Genomic DNA, 14,839 nt, shown 5'->3' with positions numbered 1-14,839 from the left:
TGTTTAACTTGGGTCAAACGTTTCAGGTAGCCTTCCACAAGCTTCCCACAATAAGTTGGGTGAATTTTGGCCCATTCCTCCTGACAGAGCTGGTGTAACTTAGTCAGGTTTGTAGGCCTCCTTGCTCACAAATGTTATATGGGATTGAGGTCAGGGCTTTGTGATGGTCACTCCAACACCTTGACTTTGTTGTCCTTAAGCCATTTTGCCACAACTTTGGAAGTATGCTTGGGGTCGTTGTTCATTTGGAAGACCCATTTGCGACCAAGCTTTAACTTCACATAATTTTCCTACCTCATGATAGCGCACCAGTCTCTCCTGCAGCAAAGCACCCCCACAACATAATGCTGCCACCCCCGTGCTTTATGGTTGGGATGGTGTTCTTCGGCTTGCAAGCCTCCCCCTCTGTCCTCCAAACGTAACGATGGTCATTATGGCCAAACAGTTCTATTTTTGTTTCATCAGACCAGAGGACATTTCTCCAAAAAGTACGACCTTTGTCCCCATGTGCAGTTGCAAACCGTAGTCTGGCTTTTTTTATGGCGGTTTTGGAGCAGTGTCTTCTTTCTTGCTGAGCGGCCTTTCAGGTTATGTCGATATAGGACTCATTTTTCTGTGGATATAGATACTTTTGTACCTGTTACCTCCAGCATCTTCACAAGGTCCTTTGCTGTTGTTCTGGGATTATTTGCACTTTTCGCACCAAAGTACGTTCCTCTCTAGGAGACAGAACACGTCTCCTTCCTGAGCGGTATGACGGCTGCGTGGTCCCACGGTGTTTATACTTGCGTACTATTGTTTGTACAGATGAACATGGTACCTTCAGGCATTTGGAAATTGCTCCCAAGGATGAACCAGACTTGTGGAGGTCTACAATTTTTTTTCTGTGGTCTTGGCTGATTTCTTTAGATTTTCCCATGATGTCAAGCAAAGAGGCACTGAGTTTGAAGGTAGGTCTTGAAATACATCCACAGGTACACCTCCAATTGATTCAAATTATGTCAATTAGCCTATCACAAGCTTCTAAAGCCATGACATAATTTTCTGGAATTTTCCAAGCTGTTTAAAGGCACAGTAAACTTAGTGTATGTAAAGTTCTGACCCACTAGAATTGTGATACAGTGAATTATAAGTGAAATAATCTGTCTGTAAACAATTGTTGGAAAAATGACTTGTGTCATGCACAAAGTAGATGTCCTAACCGATTTGCCAGAAATTTGTGGAGTGGGTGACAAACGAGTTTTAATATCTCCAACCTAAGTGTATGTAAATTCCGACTTCAACTGGGTTCACAGGACGACAGAAAGTACACAAGATCAGTTGGATAACAAAGCAGTCTGGATTTAATCAGACATATGTTTCATGAGGTGAAGATTATTGGAGATGATTTTGAGCCTTAGCGTTACATCTGCAAAGAATGTTGTCAATAGTTTCCTTATTTTAGATGTCAATACCAAATTCAGTGTGGTTATTCTTAAGGATATCTATGATATCGACAACACATTTCAAGTTGATAAGCAACTATTTACAGTAGTTTAAATGGACACGTAAAATCTGATATTTGATTTGTCAATAACTCAGCCTATCCCTAACTCAGCCTATTCTCAAACTAAGTATAGACATGGTGTCATTTTGTCCTGTAATTTGTACGTTTTGTAAGCATATTTTAGCATATTTGCATAGCTGTGTGAAGTCGGGGTACTGAGGGTGCTTCAGCGCCCCCTGAAAAGCAAAAAAATATATATACAGTACCAGTCAAAAGTTTGGACACACCTACTCATTCAAGGGTTTTTCTTTATTTTTACTATTTTCTACATTGTAGAATAATAGTGAAGACATCAAAACTATGAAATAACACATATATAATTATATAGTAAACAAATCAAAATATATTTTATATTCTTCAAAGTAGTCACCCTTTTCCTCGATTACAGCTTTGCACACTCTTGCCATTCTCTCAACCAACGTCATGAGGAATGCTTTTCCAACAGTCTTGAAGGAGTCTTGAAGGAATTCCTACATACAGTATGCTGAGCACTTGCTGGCTGCTTTTCCTTCACTCTGTGGTCTAACTCATCCCAAACCATCTCAATTAGGTTGAGGTTGGGTGATTGTGGAGGCCAAGTCATCTGATAGAGCATTCCATCACTCTCCTTCTTTGTCAAATAGCCCTTACACAGCCTGGAGGTGGGTTGGGTCATTGTCCTATTGAAAAACAAATTATAGTCCCACTAAGCGCAAACCAGATGAGATGGCGTATCGCTGTAGAATGCTGCCATAGCCATGCTGGTTAAATGTGCTTTGAATTCTAAATAAATCACAGACCGTTTCACCAGCAAAGCACCCCCACACATCACACCTCCTCCGCCATGCTTCACAGTGGGAACCACATGTGGAGATTATCTGTTCACCTACTCTGCGTCTCACAAAAACACGGTGGTTGGAACCAAAAAGTTCAAATTTGGACTCGTCAGACCAAAGGACAGATTTCCACCAGTCTAATGTTGATTGCTCGTGTTTCTTGGCCCAAGCAAGTCAAATCAAATCAAATGTTATTTGTCACATGTGCCCGAATACAACAGGTGTAGACCTTACAGTGAAATGCTTACTTACAAGCCCTTAACCAGCAATGCTTAAAGAAGTTAAGTAAAATTAGTGTTGAGTAAAAAAGAATAAAAACAGAAAATAAATGTAAAAAATAATTAAATGGCAGCAGTAAAATGACAATAGCGAGCCTATATACAGGGGGTACTGGTACAGAGTCAATGTGCAGGGGCTGCGGTTAGTCGAGGTAATTAAGTAATATGTACATGTAGATAGAGTTAAAGTGACAATGCATAGATAATAGAGAGTAGCAGCAGCGTAAAAGAGGGGTCTGGGTAGCCCTTTGATTAGCTGTTCAGGAATCTTATGGTTTGGGGGTAGAAGCTGTGAAGAAGCCTTTTGGAGCTGGACTTGGCACTCCGGTACCGCTTCCCGTGCGGTAGCAGAGAGAACAGTCTATGACTAGGGTGGCAGGAGCCTTTTATAATTCTTAGGGCCTTCCTCTGACACCACCTGGTATAGAGGTCCTGGATGGCAGGAAGCTTGGCCCAAGTGATGTACTGGGCCGTACACACAACCTTTTGAAGTGCCTTGCGGTCGGAGGCCAAGCAGTTGCCATACCAGGCAGTGATGTAACCTGTCAGGATGCTCTCGATGGTGCAGCTGAAGAACCTTTTGAGGATCTGAGAACACATGCCAAATCTTTTCAGTCTCCTGAGGGGGAATAGGTTTTGTCGTGCCCTTTTCACGAGTGTCTTGGTGTGCTTGAACCATCTAACTTTGTTGGTGATATGGACACCTAGGAATCGGAAGCTCTCAACCTACTCCACTACAGCCCCGCCAATGAGAATGGGGGCATGCTCGGTCCTCCTTTTCTTGTAGTCCATAATCATCTCTTTTGTCTTGATCACGTTGAGAGAGAGGTTGTTGTCCTGGCACCACACGGCCAGGTCTCTGACCTCCTCCCTATAGGCTGTCTCGTTGTTGTAGGTTATCAGGTCTACTACCATTGTGTCATCGGCAAACTTGATGATGGTGTTGGAGTCGTGCCTGGCCATGCAGTCATGAGTGAACAAGGAGTACAGGAGGGGACTGAGCACGCACCCCTGAGGGACCCCTGTGTTGAGGATCAGAGTGGCAGTTGTGTTGTTACCTACCCTTACCACCTGGGAGCAGCACATCAGGAAGTCCAGGACCCAGTTGCAGAGGGAGGTGTTTAGTCCCAGGGTCCTTAGCTTAGTGATGAGCTTTGAGGGCACTATGGTGTTGAACGCTGAGCTGTAGTCAATGAATAGCATTCTCACATAGGCGTTCCTTTTGTCCAGATGGGAAAGGGCAGTGTGGAGTGCAATAGAGATTACATCATCTGTGTATCTGTTAGAGCAGTATGCAAATTGAAGTGGGTCTAGGGTTTCTAGGATAATGGTGTTGATGTGAGCCATGACCAGTCTTTCAAAGCATTTCATGGCTATGGAAGTGAGTGCTATGGGTCGGTAGTCATTTAGGCAGGTCACCTTAGTGTTCTTGGGCACAGGGACTATGGTGGTCTTCTTGATACATGTTGGTATTACAGACTCAGACAGGGAGAGGTTGAAAATGTCAGTGGAGACACTTGCCAGTTGGTCAGCGCATGCTCGGAGTACACGTCCTGGTAATCCGTCTGGCCCTGTGGCCTTGTGAATGTTGACCTGTATAAAGGTCTTACTCACATCAGATGTGGAGAGCATGATCACACAGTTGTCCGGAACCACTGATGCTCTCATGCATGTTTCAGTGTTACTTGCCTCGAAGCGAGCATATAAGTAATTTAGCTCGTCTGGTAGGCTTGTGTCACTGGGCAGCTCTTGGCTGTGCTTCCCTATGTAGTCTGTAATAGTTTGCAAGCCCTGCCACATCTGACGAACGTCGTAGCCAGCGAAGTACAATTCCATCTTAGTCCTGTATTGACACTTTGCTTGTTTGATGGATCGTCGTCCAGGTTAGAGTCCTGCTCCTTGAAAACTGCAGCTCTACCCTATAACTCAGGGCAGATGTTGCCTGTAATCCATGGCTTCTGGTTGGGGTATGTACGTACAGTCACTGTGGGGATGACGTCATCGATGCACTTATTGATGAAGCCAGTGACGGATGTACTGTACTCCTCAATGCCATCGGAAGAATCCCGGAACACATTCCAGTCTCTGCTAGCAAAACAGTCCTGTAGCTTAGTATCTGCTTTATCTGACCACTTTTTTATTGACTGAGTCACTGGTGCTTCCTGCTTTAGTTTTAGCTTGTAAGCAGGAATCAGGGGAATATAATTATGGTCAGATTTGCCAAATGGAGGGCGAGGGAGAGCTTTATACGCGTCTCTTTTTTTGGAGTAAAGGTGGTCTAGAGTTTTTTCCCTTTGGTTGCATTTTTAATATGCTGGTAGAGATTAGGTAAAACGGATTTAAGTTTTTCTGCATTAAAGTCTCCGGCCACTAGAAGTGGCAGCATCGGTCTGTGGTGGTATGTAGACAGCTACGAAAAATACAAATTAAAACTCTCTAGGTAGATAGTGTGGTCTGCAGCTTATCAAGAGATATTCTACCTCAGGCAAACAAAACCTTGAGACTTCCTTAGATATTGTGCACCAGCTGTTGTTTACAAATAGACATAGACCGCCAGCCCTTGTCTTACCAGAGGCTGTTGTTCTATCCTGCCGATACAGTGTAAAACCCGCCAGCTGTATGTTCATCATGTCGTCGTTCAGCCACGACTCGGTGAAACATAAGATATTACAGTTTTTAATGTCCTGTTGGTAGTTTAATCTTGCTCATAGGTCATCGATTTTATTTTCCAATGATTGCACCTTGTCCAATAGGATGAATGGCAATGGGGGTTTACTCGCTCGCCTACAAATTCTCAGAAGGCAGCCCAACCCGTCGCCCCCTTTTCTCAGAAAGTAAATGACGGGGAATTGGGCCTGTTCCCGGGAAAGCAGTATATACTCGTCAGACGCGTTAAAGGAAAAATGTTCTTCCAACTCATGGTGAGTAATCGCTGTTATGTTCAGAAGTTATTTTCGGTCTTTAGAGCCGGTAGCAGCAACATTATGTACAAAATAAGTTTTAAAAAAGTTCAAAACATCGCAAAAAAAATATAAAAAATAACACAGTTGGTTAGGAGCACGTGAAAATGTCATCCATGCCATTCTTCTCCAGCATCTCTTCTTATTGGTGTCCTTTAGTAGTGGTTTCTTTGCAGAAATTCGACCACGAAGGCCTGATTCACACAGTCTCCTCTGAACAGTTGATGTTGAAATGTGTCTGTTACTTGATCTCTGCGAAGCATTTATTTGGGCTGCAATTTCTGTGAAGCATTTATTTGGGCATGCAATTTCTGAGGCTGGCAACTCTAATGAACTTATCTTCTGCAGTTGAGGTAACTCTTAGTCTTCCTTTCCAGTGGCGGTCCTCGTGAGAGCCAGTTTCATCATAGCGCTTGATGGTTTTTGCAACTGCACTTGAAGAAACTTTCAAAGTTATTGAAATGTTCCACATTGACTGACCTTCATGTCTTAAACTAATGATAGACTGTTGTTTCTCTTTGCTTATTTGATCTGTTCTTGCCATAATATGGACTTGGTCCCAAATAGGGCTATCCACTGTATACCCCCCCAATTAACAGGAACACCTGTTAATTGAAATACATTCCAGGTGACTACCTCGTGATGCTGGTTGAGAGAATGTCAAGAGTGTGCAAAGCTCTCATCAAGGCGGCTATTTGCAGAATCTCAAACATAAAATATATTTTGATTTGTTTAACACTTTTTTGGTTACTACCTGATTACTTATGTGTTATTTCAAAGTTTAGATGCCTTCACTATTATTCTATAATGTAGAAAATAGTCCAAATAAAGACAAACCCTGGAATGAGTAGATGTTCTAAAACTTTTGACCGGTAGTGTATATATACTGTGTATATACACTACAGTTCAAAAGTTTGGGTCACCTAGAAATTTCCTTGTTTTTTAAAATAACATCAAATTGATCAGAAATACAGTGTAGACATTGTTAATGTTGTAAATTACTAATGTAGCTGGAAACGGCATATTTTGTATATATATATATATATATATATATATATATATATATATAAAACCAAACCATGAAAGCAACAATCAAAATCTAGAAGGAAGGGAAGGCTCATAGAAATGAGTCTTAAGTCCTACTTTGAAGGCCCCAACAGTCTGAGCAGCTCTGAGATTGTCAGGAAGGGAGTCCCAAAAGCATGATGCTTGGGAGCAAAAGAAACAACCCTCCGTTGTGTGTATCCAGGTCCTGGTGGCATGGAGCTGTTTGGCATGGCTTAAACTTAATGTGTGTGGAGGTTCATAGGGGGAGAATAGGCCTGACAAGCAGATGAGTCCGATTCCATTTATTCAGAAAGTTAATTCATTATTGTAACTAGAAGTAACAAAACACACAAGTCAACATCACAAAAATCGAACAATCAGGACAGAAAAGGTCACACTAATGTTTAGCTTATCCTCTATGGGCTAGGTGGGACGAATTCGTCCCACCTACATAACAGCTACTGCCAGCCTGTGGCGCGATTTTCAAAACCTTAAAAATCCTATTACTTCAATTTCTCAAACATATGACTATTTTACCGCCATTTAAAGACAAGACTCTCGTTAATCTAACCACACTGTCCGATTTCAAAAAGGCTTTTGAAATCAGTGTGCTCACTCACTACACTGTTAAGTTCTGAGCCAGAGTCTCGAGGACTCTGGTTGAGGCAGGACCTCGGCTGCGATACAGCTTGAACAGAATCAAGATGTGAAATGTCCTGAGCATCCCAGGATCACATATCATCCTCCAGGCTCATGTCACCTGTTCCTTCAGAGGGCAGCTCCAACACCTACACATTTGTTATTTACTCAGCATCATTATTATCATCCACTGCAGGAAATCGGCAAAGCCTGTGGTCTCATAGATTCTACAGTTGTATGCAAATTAGGGACAATATATCGGTGAGCATATCGGAATCGGCCGATATTAACTAAAAATGCCAACATCGGCATCGGCCTGATATCTAGTTTAACACCAATGTGTACTGACAGGCATACCTATGTAACGTAGGTAGATGATGTAATGACACCACAAAAAATACAGCGCTACACAGAACAAAAGCAGAAAAATATTAAGTGCACACTTCCAACAACTAAACAAGTTTAAGTTGAGCGTCATTTGAAAGAGTAAGAACATTTCAGCGAGACAACTCAAAGGAGAAATCCATTGACGCCAAGTTAATGGAATTCATTGACCTTGCCAATCAACCGTTCTCTGTCGTGGATGATGTTGGCTTTCACCGACTGGTCGAGCCCCGATACAAACTATTTTTCAGATGTTGCCGTACCGGAGCTACACAGTATTGTTGAAACTCGCATCCATGAGCTACTTGCTATGGGCGTCACTGCTATTAGCTTCATGACTGTCATTTGGACCAGCGATGTCAGCCCCATGAGCATTATGAGTCTGACAGTACAGTGGGTCGACAAGGATTTCGTATTGAGGAAAGCCGTATTGCATGCTCAAGAATGTTCTTGTTTTCATACCGCTGCTGCCATTTCAAAACATGTTTTAAACTTGGAAACATGAACACACTCCTAGCGCCGTTCGAACAACTGACTTGAGAAATAAGCTCATCAACTGCGTCTGCAGCAGACGTGATATCATTTGTCATGACATTGAAACACCTGCTCAACAAAACTGCCGACACAGAACGTGGGGTTAAAACTTACAAAAGTACTCGATTCGGTGGCATTCTCTCCGAGCCTCTTTACTGTGTCGCCACCATGCTCGATGCTAGGTACAAGGACCGCTAGTTCGATGCAGACAAGAAACAGGGTTTACGTGAAATTTTGCATACACAGCTGGACAAGATGGAAACGGACACAGTGACAGTGTGCACAGAGGAAGAGAGGCCACGGACAGACAGAGCTGAAACTTCTCTGCTTGACATGTATGATGAGATCCTGGTTGAGAATGAAATGACTGAACAAATGAACAACGAAACAGCATAGCAAGAAAGTGGAAGAAATAGGTTTGATTGTTTTACTGGTAATGGGGACATACGTAAATGCAAACAAAAAAACTTTTTGGTCAGTGTGTTGTGGTGTGTGTAACCTTTATTTAACGAGGCAAGTCAGTTAAGAACAAATTCTTATTTACAATGACAGCCTACTCCGGCCAAACCCGGACAACGCTGGTTCAATTGTGCGCCGCCCTATGGGACCCAATCACGGCCGGATGAGATACAGCCTGGATTCCAACCAGGGACTGTAGTGACGCCTCTTGCACTGAGATGCAGTGCCTTAAACCTCTGCGTCCATGTGTTTGAGTGTGTGTGTGTTAACTATTTAACTGTACTAGAATACATAAAAGGCTGCAAAAATTTTAAATATAGGTTATTGGTATCTTTTTTTTTTGGCAAGGAAAATATCGGATATCGGTATAAGCCAAAAATGTCATATCGGTGGATCTCTAATGCAAATGTGACAGACTTCAGAGCCTGAGGCCATCTGTGCCTTTCTCTCGCTGGCAGAGCCCAGGTTATGTTTCCCAACGTCCTATTCATCATTTCACAGGACCCATTGCCCATCAGATGGTATGGCGTGGTGTGGGACTTCTGTACGCCTGCAACACTCAATAGCTCGGCGATTAGAGTATTCTCCAAGTTGTCTCCCTGATCTGAGTGTATACGACGAGGTAACCTGTAGACACAGAAGTAGTTGTTACACAACTGATGAGCCACAGACTTAGCAGACTGGTTTGGACACAAGAAGACATGAGCCAATTTGGTGAAGTGGTCAGTAACAACGAGCACATCCAGGGACTTGTTTGTGGAATCTTCTGCAAACCAAAAGTCTATGCACAATAGTTTGAGAGGCTCAGTTGTGATTATCCTCTCCAGTGGAGCTTTGGCCACCGGATCAGGAGTCTTCCTCATGACGCATCTCCTGCAGCACCACACATACTCCTTGACATCCCTCTCCAGACCATGTCTTGTCAGGTACATCGTCCTCTGTTGTCCCTGGTGGCCAGCTTCATCATGAACACTATGTCTCTCATGGCGACTGGGATCACATACAGGTTTGTAACCGTGTTCTTTGAAACTCGATACAATTCACCCATATTTTTGGTCACCTTGTCCCAACTTCTGAGAAGACGCAGAATCTCGACAAACAAGTGAGGACGCTATCTCCGTGACGGTCTTCGTCCCCGCTCCACAAAGAAGATCACTCTGCTCATCACGTCATCATCATGCTGCTTACTCATCAGTTAGTCTTGTGGCAGGACATCGACATCGGATTGCTCTGATGGCATCACAGCTTGTGGAAGCTGTGGCAACAGCAGTGCACGGGAACACACATCCCCACCCAGCACCTGTTTGAGTGAAGAACAGCAGCAACTTCCTGTCTTTATAAAGCACCAGATGGGGTGGCAACAGCAGACTGGCAGCTAATGACTAACTCATTGGTGTTAGAGGCTTTGTCAAAGGGATGAGTGGACCAGCGAAACACATCTTGCACTCGGTCTGTGCGCACAGCATTAGCTTCGGCTAGTAATGTCTCGTACGGAAACCTCGTCAGGCGGTGGAGTGCACTGGGTCGTATGAAGTGCTCTCTGCTCAGGGCATCTGCAACGACATTTTTGGGACCAGCGATGTACTTGATGTCAAACTCGTACGGAGCTAGCCTGGCAACCCATCTCTGCTTACAAGCAATGAGCTTTGCTATTGTCAGGATGTGCAGTGCATTCGGAAAGTATTCAGACCCCTTCACTTTTTTGAAATGTTGTTTTGTTACAGCTTTATTCTAAAATTGATAAAATTGTTTTTTCTCCCTCATCAATCTACACATAATAACCCATATTGACAAAGCAAAAAAAGTTTTGGGGAAATTTTAGCACATTTATAAAATATTTCAGATTTTATTTATCATATCACATTTTCATAAATTGAAGCACCTTTGGCAGCGATTAGAGCATGAAGTCTTCTTGGGTATGACACTACAAGCACCTGGCCTTATCACACCTGGAGAAGTGGAACACCTATGTAAGAATGCTGTTCATTGACTATAATTACATTAGATTACATTTTAATCATTTATCAGACGCTCGTTCAGCTTTCAACGCCATTGTTCCCTACAAACTTGTCACAAAGCTTAGGGCCCTGGGTCTCAAAACCACCCTCTGCAACTGGATCCTGGACTTCCCACAGTTTGTGAGGATTGGCAACAACACCTCGTTCACTCTGACTCTCAATACGGGACCTCCAGGGATGTGTCTTCAGCCCACTGCTGTACTCCTTGTTCGCCCATGAATGCATGGCGAAGCACAACACCAGCTCCATCATCAAGTTTGCTGACGACAACCCTGTACAACCAGATCTCATAGTTTCACTTCGGAATATGCAGTAATTGGATGAATGTGTAATTAATGAGTAAAAAAATAGACGTGGTTACAGGGTTAATTCCGTGTGGTTACATGATTAAAACAGAAACAACGCAAAGGGTTAAGTTTAGGTATTCATTCACAGTGGTTAAGGTTAAAACTATGGTTTGGGGAAAGCATTAAATAAAAATGGCCATTTCCATTTAGTCATCTTGTAATCTCCCTGCTTGCTAGGGAATTGTGAACTGCTGTGGCATAGTGGTCTTACCAGAATGCTCTGGTTCTGGGCTTTGTGAGTTCAAGCCCAGTGTTGTACCATTGTTTTGTTGGTGTGCCCCGAGGAAGGCATATATCGACGTCCTCTTCAAATGTCCAAAATCAAGGTCTGTTTCTAGTGACCAGCCTGAGTAGAAGGCCCGATCAATGACAATGATGAGTCAGCCTAAAGGGAGGATGTCAGAGTTCTGGCAGTGTGGTACCAAAACAACAACCTCTCCTTCAACGTCAGGAAAACTAATTGATTTGATTGTCGACTTTAGGGAGGACACACCCTGATCCACATCGACAGGACTGCGGTGGAAAAAGTCAGCAGCTTCAGGTTCCTCAGCGTCCACATCACTGAGAACCTCACATGGACCGACAACACCACCGCCCTGGTCAAGAAGATGCAACAGCACCTCTACTTTCTCAGGTGGCTGAAGAATTTAGGCATTCCCCCTCGGGTCCTCTCCAAATTCTATCGCAGCACCATCGAGAGCGTCCTGACCCACTGCATCCCGGCCTGTTAAGAAAATTGCTCCGTTTACGACCTCAAAGCCCTTCAGCGGGTACCGAACCTCCAGGCTCATAGACAGTTTTTACCCACAAGCCATCAGACTACTGAACTCTTGACCCGGGACTGATCCCTGGCACAACAACAGTTTTTTCCACTGACTCCCTGTAGCTTAACACACTCACTCACACACACACACACACACACACACACACACACACACACACACACACACACACACACACACACACACACACACACACACACACACACACACACTCCATGACTGCTGCTACTGTACTCCTACTGTATACATAATACTGCACAATGTCTATTTGCACAATTCCTCTACACATGTGTAAATATCCTACTTTATTTAAATTGAGTGACTTTTTGTAGATATTTTAGCAAAGTGAAAACCAACTTTTTAAATTGAGCATTTCTTTTTTTGGACTCTTTTATTCAGTTAATAACTACTTTCCTATTGTTGTTGCATTGTCGAGAGGTAAACCTGCAAGTAAGTATTTCGTTGCACTGTGTACTCCACGTACATCATGTGTATATACTAAACAGACTTGAACATGAACAGATCTAATGAAAATGGGGATCGACCATGAGTGTATTGTGCGTGCCACCGATTCAGGGGGGGCTCTAGCCTTTTTGGGGGGATTTGGTGGTGGAGAGAAATGCTCAGCTTTAAATGTAATTTTCTGCAATTCTACACATTTTGTCATGGTGCCTAGAGAAAATATTGCAGTTTAAAAGCACATTTTCTGCAATTCTTTACATTTTTTGTCATGACGGCAGAGAGAACGTTTAGCAGCCACTTTTGCACTTATTGCCTGAGGACTAACCTAATCACCCACAGGAGGCTGAGCCACACCATGACACTTTTATTCTGGGTGTCATTAGAGTTTGAGTAAACAAACTGCTGTATACTGTTATTTATTTATTTAAAAGGTATAAAAGAACAGTGATGTGACAGTAGTTTATGTAGAATAGCCCACAGACACAGAACATACCGTATGCCTATGTCTACACCACGGCAGTCTGGAGAAAGATACCTGGTGATCTGGACTTACATCCTTTTTTAGACTTAAATCCTGTTTTTGTTGTTTTAGGTGTTTTTTTAAAAACTTTTTAGATTCAGACAGTAAGGACATCAGAGGGGGAGACAGGCAAGTGGGAGAAAGAGGGAGATAGGTGGACACAGGGATTGATCCATGGTCTCTGGTGGGGAGATGTATATATGACTTATCCCAGGGAGTTTTACCACTGTATGGGTCTGCACAACAAGCCTTCTGTTTGATTCACACACTATGATTGGAGTGTTTGTAACAGTAAAGTAAAGACTGGTAGCTGAGACATTGCGTCAGTTGTATTTGTTATTCAATATATTCATATTATTGAACTACACTAGGGATTAATGAAGTTTGCTGTATAGACTACTCAATGTCCATTGCAGCCACAGGTAACAATGTTTTTCCATGGGGATGCCTATGGGATTAAACACTTAAAAGAGTAAAATTGTGGCAATAATGCAAAGAGTCTTGGTAATCGATGCAAATCTAAGAATGAAGGATTTATGAGACATCAATAAGAGATTGATAGTTTCACCTGATAGACACTGTTATCCTTGTCTTGTGAACCAAAAATATCTACAAATATTTCTACAGGTACTATTAGGAAAATGGAGAACTCAACGCAATTCACGTCATTTATGCTAGCTGGATATAGTGACAGTGACACTTAAAGTACTTCTATTTCATTATATTAACTGTGTTATACGTCTCCATAGTTTTTGCGAACACAGTGATTATTGTGGTTATATGTATGGAGAGAAGCCTTCATGAACCCATGTATCTGTTTCTGTGCAGTTTGTTTGTGAATGATTTGTATGGTAGCACTGGTTTGTTTCCTGCTCTTATGATTCATTTGGTTTCAGATGCCCATTCAGTTTCCACTGTGTACTGTTACCTACTGATGTTTTGTTTATACACATATGGATCTATTGAATTCACCAATTTAGCGGTCATGTCCTATGACAGGTACCTTGCTATATGTTATCCACTACAGTATAATGTCGTCATGACACCCAACAGGGTGTGTTTTTTAGTTTGTGTAATATGGTTGTACTCTTTTGTAAAATTCATCATAACACTGTCTTTAACTATTCGTTTGAAATTGTGTGGGAACATTATAGACAAAGTGTACTGTGACAACTACCTGGTAGTGAAACTTGCTTGTTTAACTTCAGACACAACAGTTAATAACATCTATGGACTCTACGGTGTTGTTTTGTCTGTCGCCGTCCCTTTAATTACTATTTTGTTTTCTTATATTAAGATTCTGACTGTTTGTTTGAAATCTTCCATTGAGACCAGACAGAAAGCTTTCAGCACCTGTACTCCTCACCTGGCCTCGCTGCTCAACTTCTCTTTCGGCTGTTTCTTAAATCTGCTCCAGAGTAGATTTGATAGGCCTATGAGAAATGTTCCAACTGTACTTCACACTATGTTGTCAGTGTACTTTGCGATGTGCCAGCCACTTTTGAACCCTATTGTGTATGGAGTTAGGATGGCTAAAATCAGACAGGCTTGTAAAAACATACTACCTGTAGGTCTGTACCCTAAAACATAAGGTAAACCTTAGTGTGACCTTTTCTGTCCTGATTGTTAGATTTTTGTGATGTTGACTTGTGTGTTTTGTTACTTATAGTTACAATAATTAATGGGGGTGAGGATGGTGAAAATCAGACATGTAAAACACTTGCTAATTTGTGAAATATTGTCATTTACCTTTTATTCACTTTCTAAATAAATGGAATCGGACTCGTCTGCCTGTCAGGCCTACTGTCCCCCTATGAACCTTCATTAAGTTAAAGCCACGCCAAACAGCTCCATGCCACCAGGACCTGGATACACACAACGGAGGGCCGTTTCTTTTGATCCCAAGCATCATGCCTTTGGGACTCCCTTCCTGACAATCTCAGGGCTGCTCAGAATGTTGGGGCCTTCAAAGTTGGCCTTAAGACTCATCTCTATGAGCATTCCCTTCCTTCTAGATTTTGATTGTTGCTTTCATGGTTTGGTTATAT

General features: G+C 42.5%; 1 pseudogene; it reads left to right on the top strand.

The window, feature by feature from the left end:
• The first annotated feature begins 13,432 nt into the window (after window positions 1–13,432).
• LOC106612765 (olfactory receptor 11A1-like) lies at window positions 13,433–14,382 on the top strand (annotated as a pseudogene).
• Window positions 14,383–14,839: the final 457 nt, after the last annotated feature.

This window comes from Salmo salar, unplaced genomic scaffold (assembly GCF_905237065.1).
Source record: "Salmo salar unplaced genomic scaffold, Ssal_v3.1, whole genome shotgun sequence".
NCBI lineage: Eukaryota > Metazoa > Chordata > Actinopteri > Salmoniformes > Salmonidae > Salmo > Salmo salar.
This window is presented reverse-complemented; position numbering and strand designations above follow the sequence as displayed.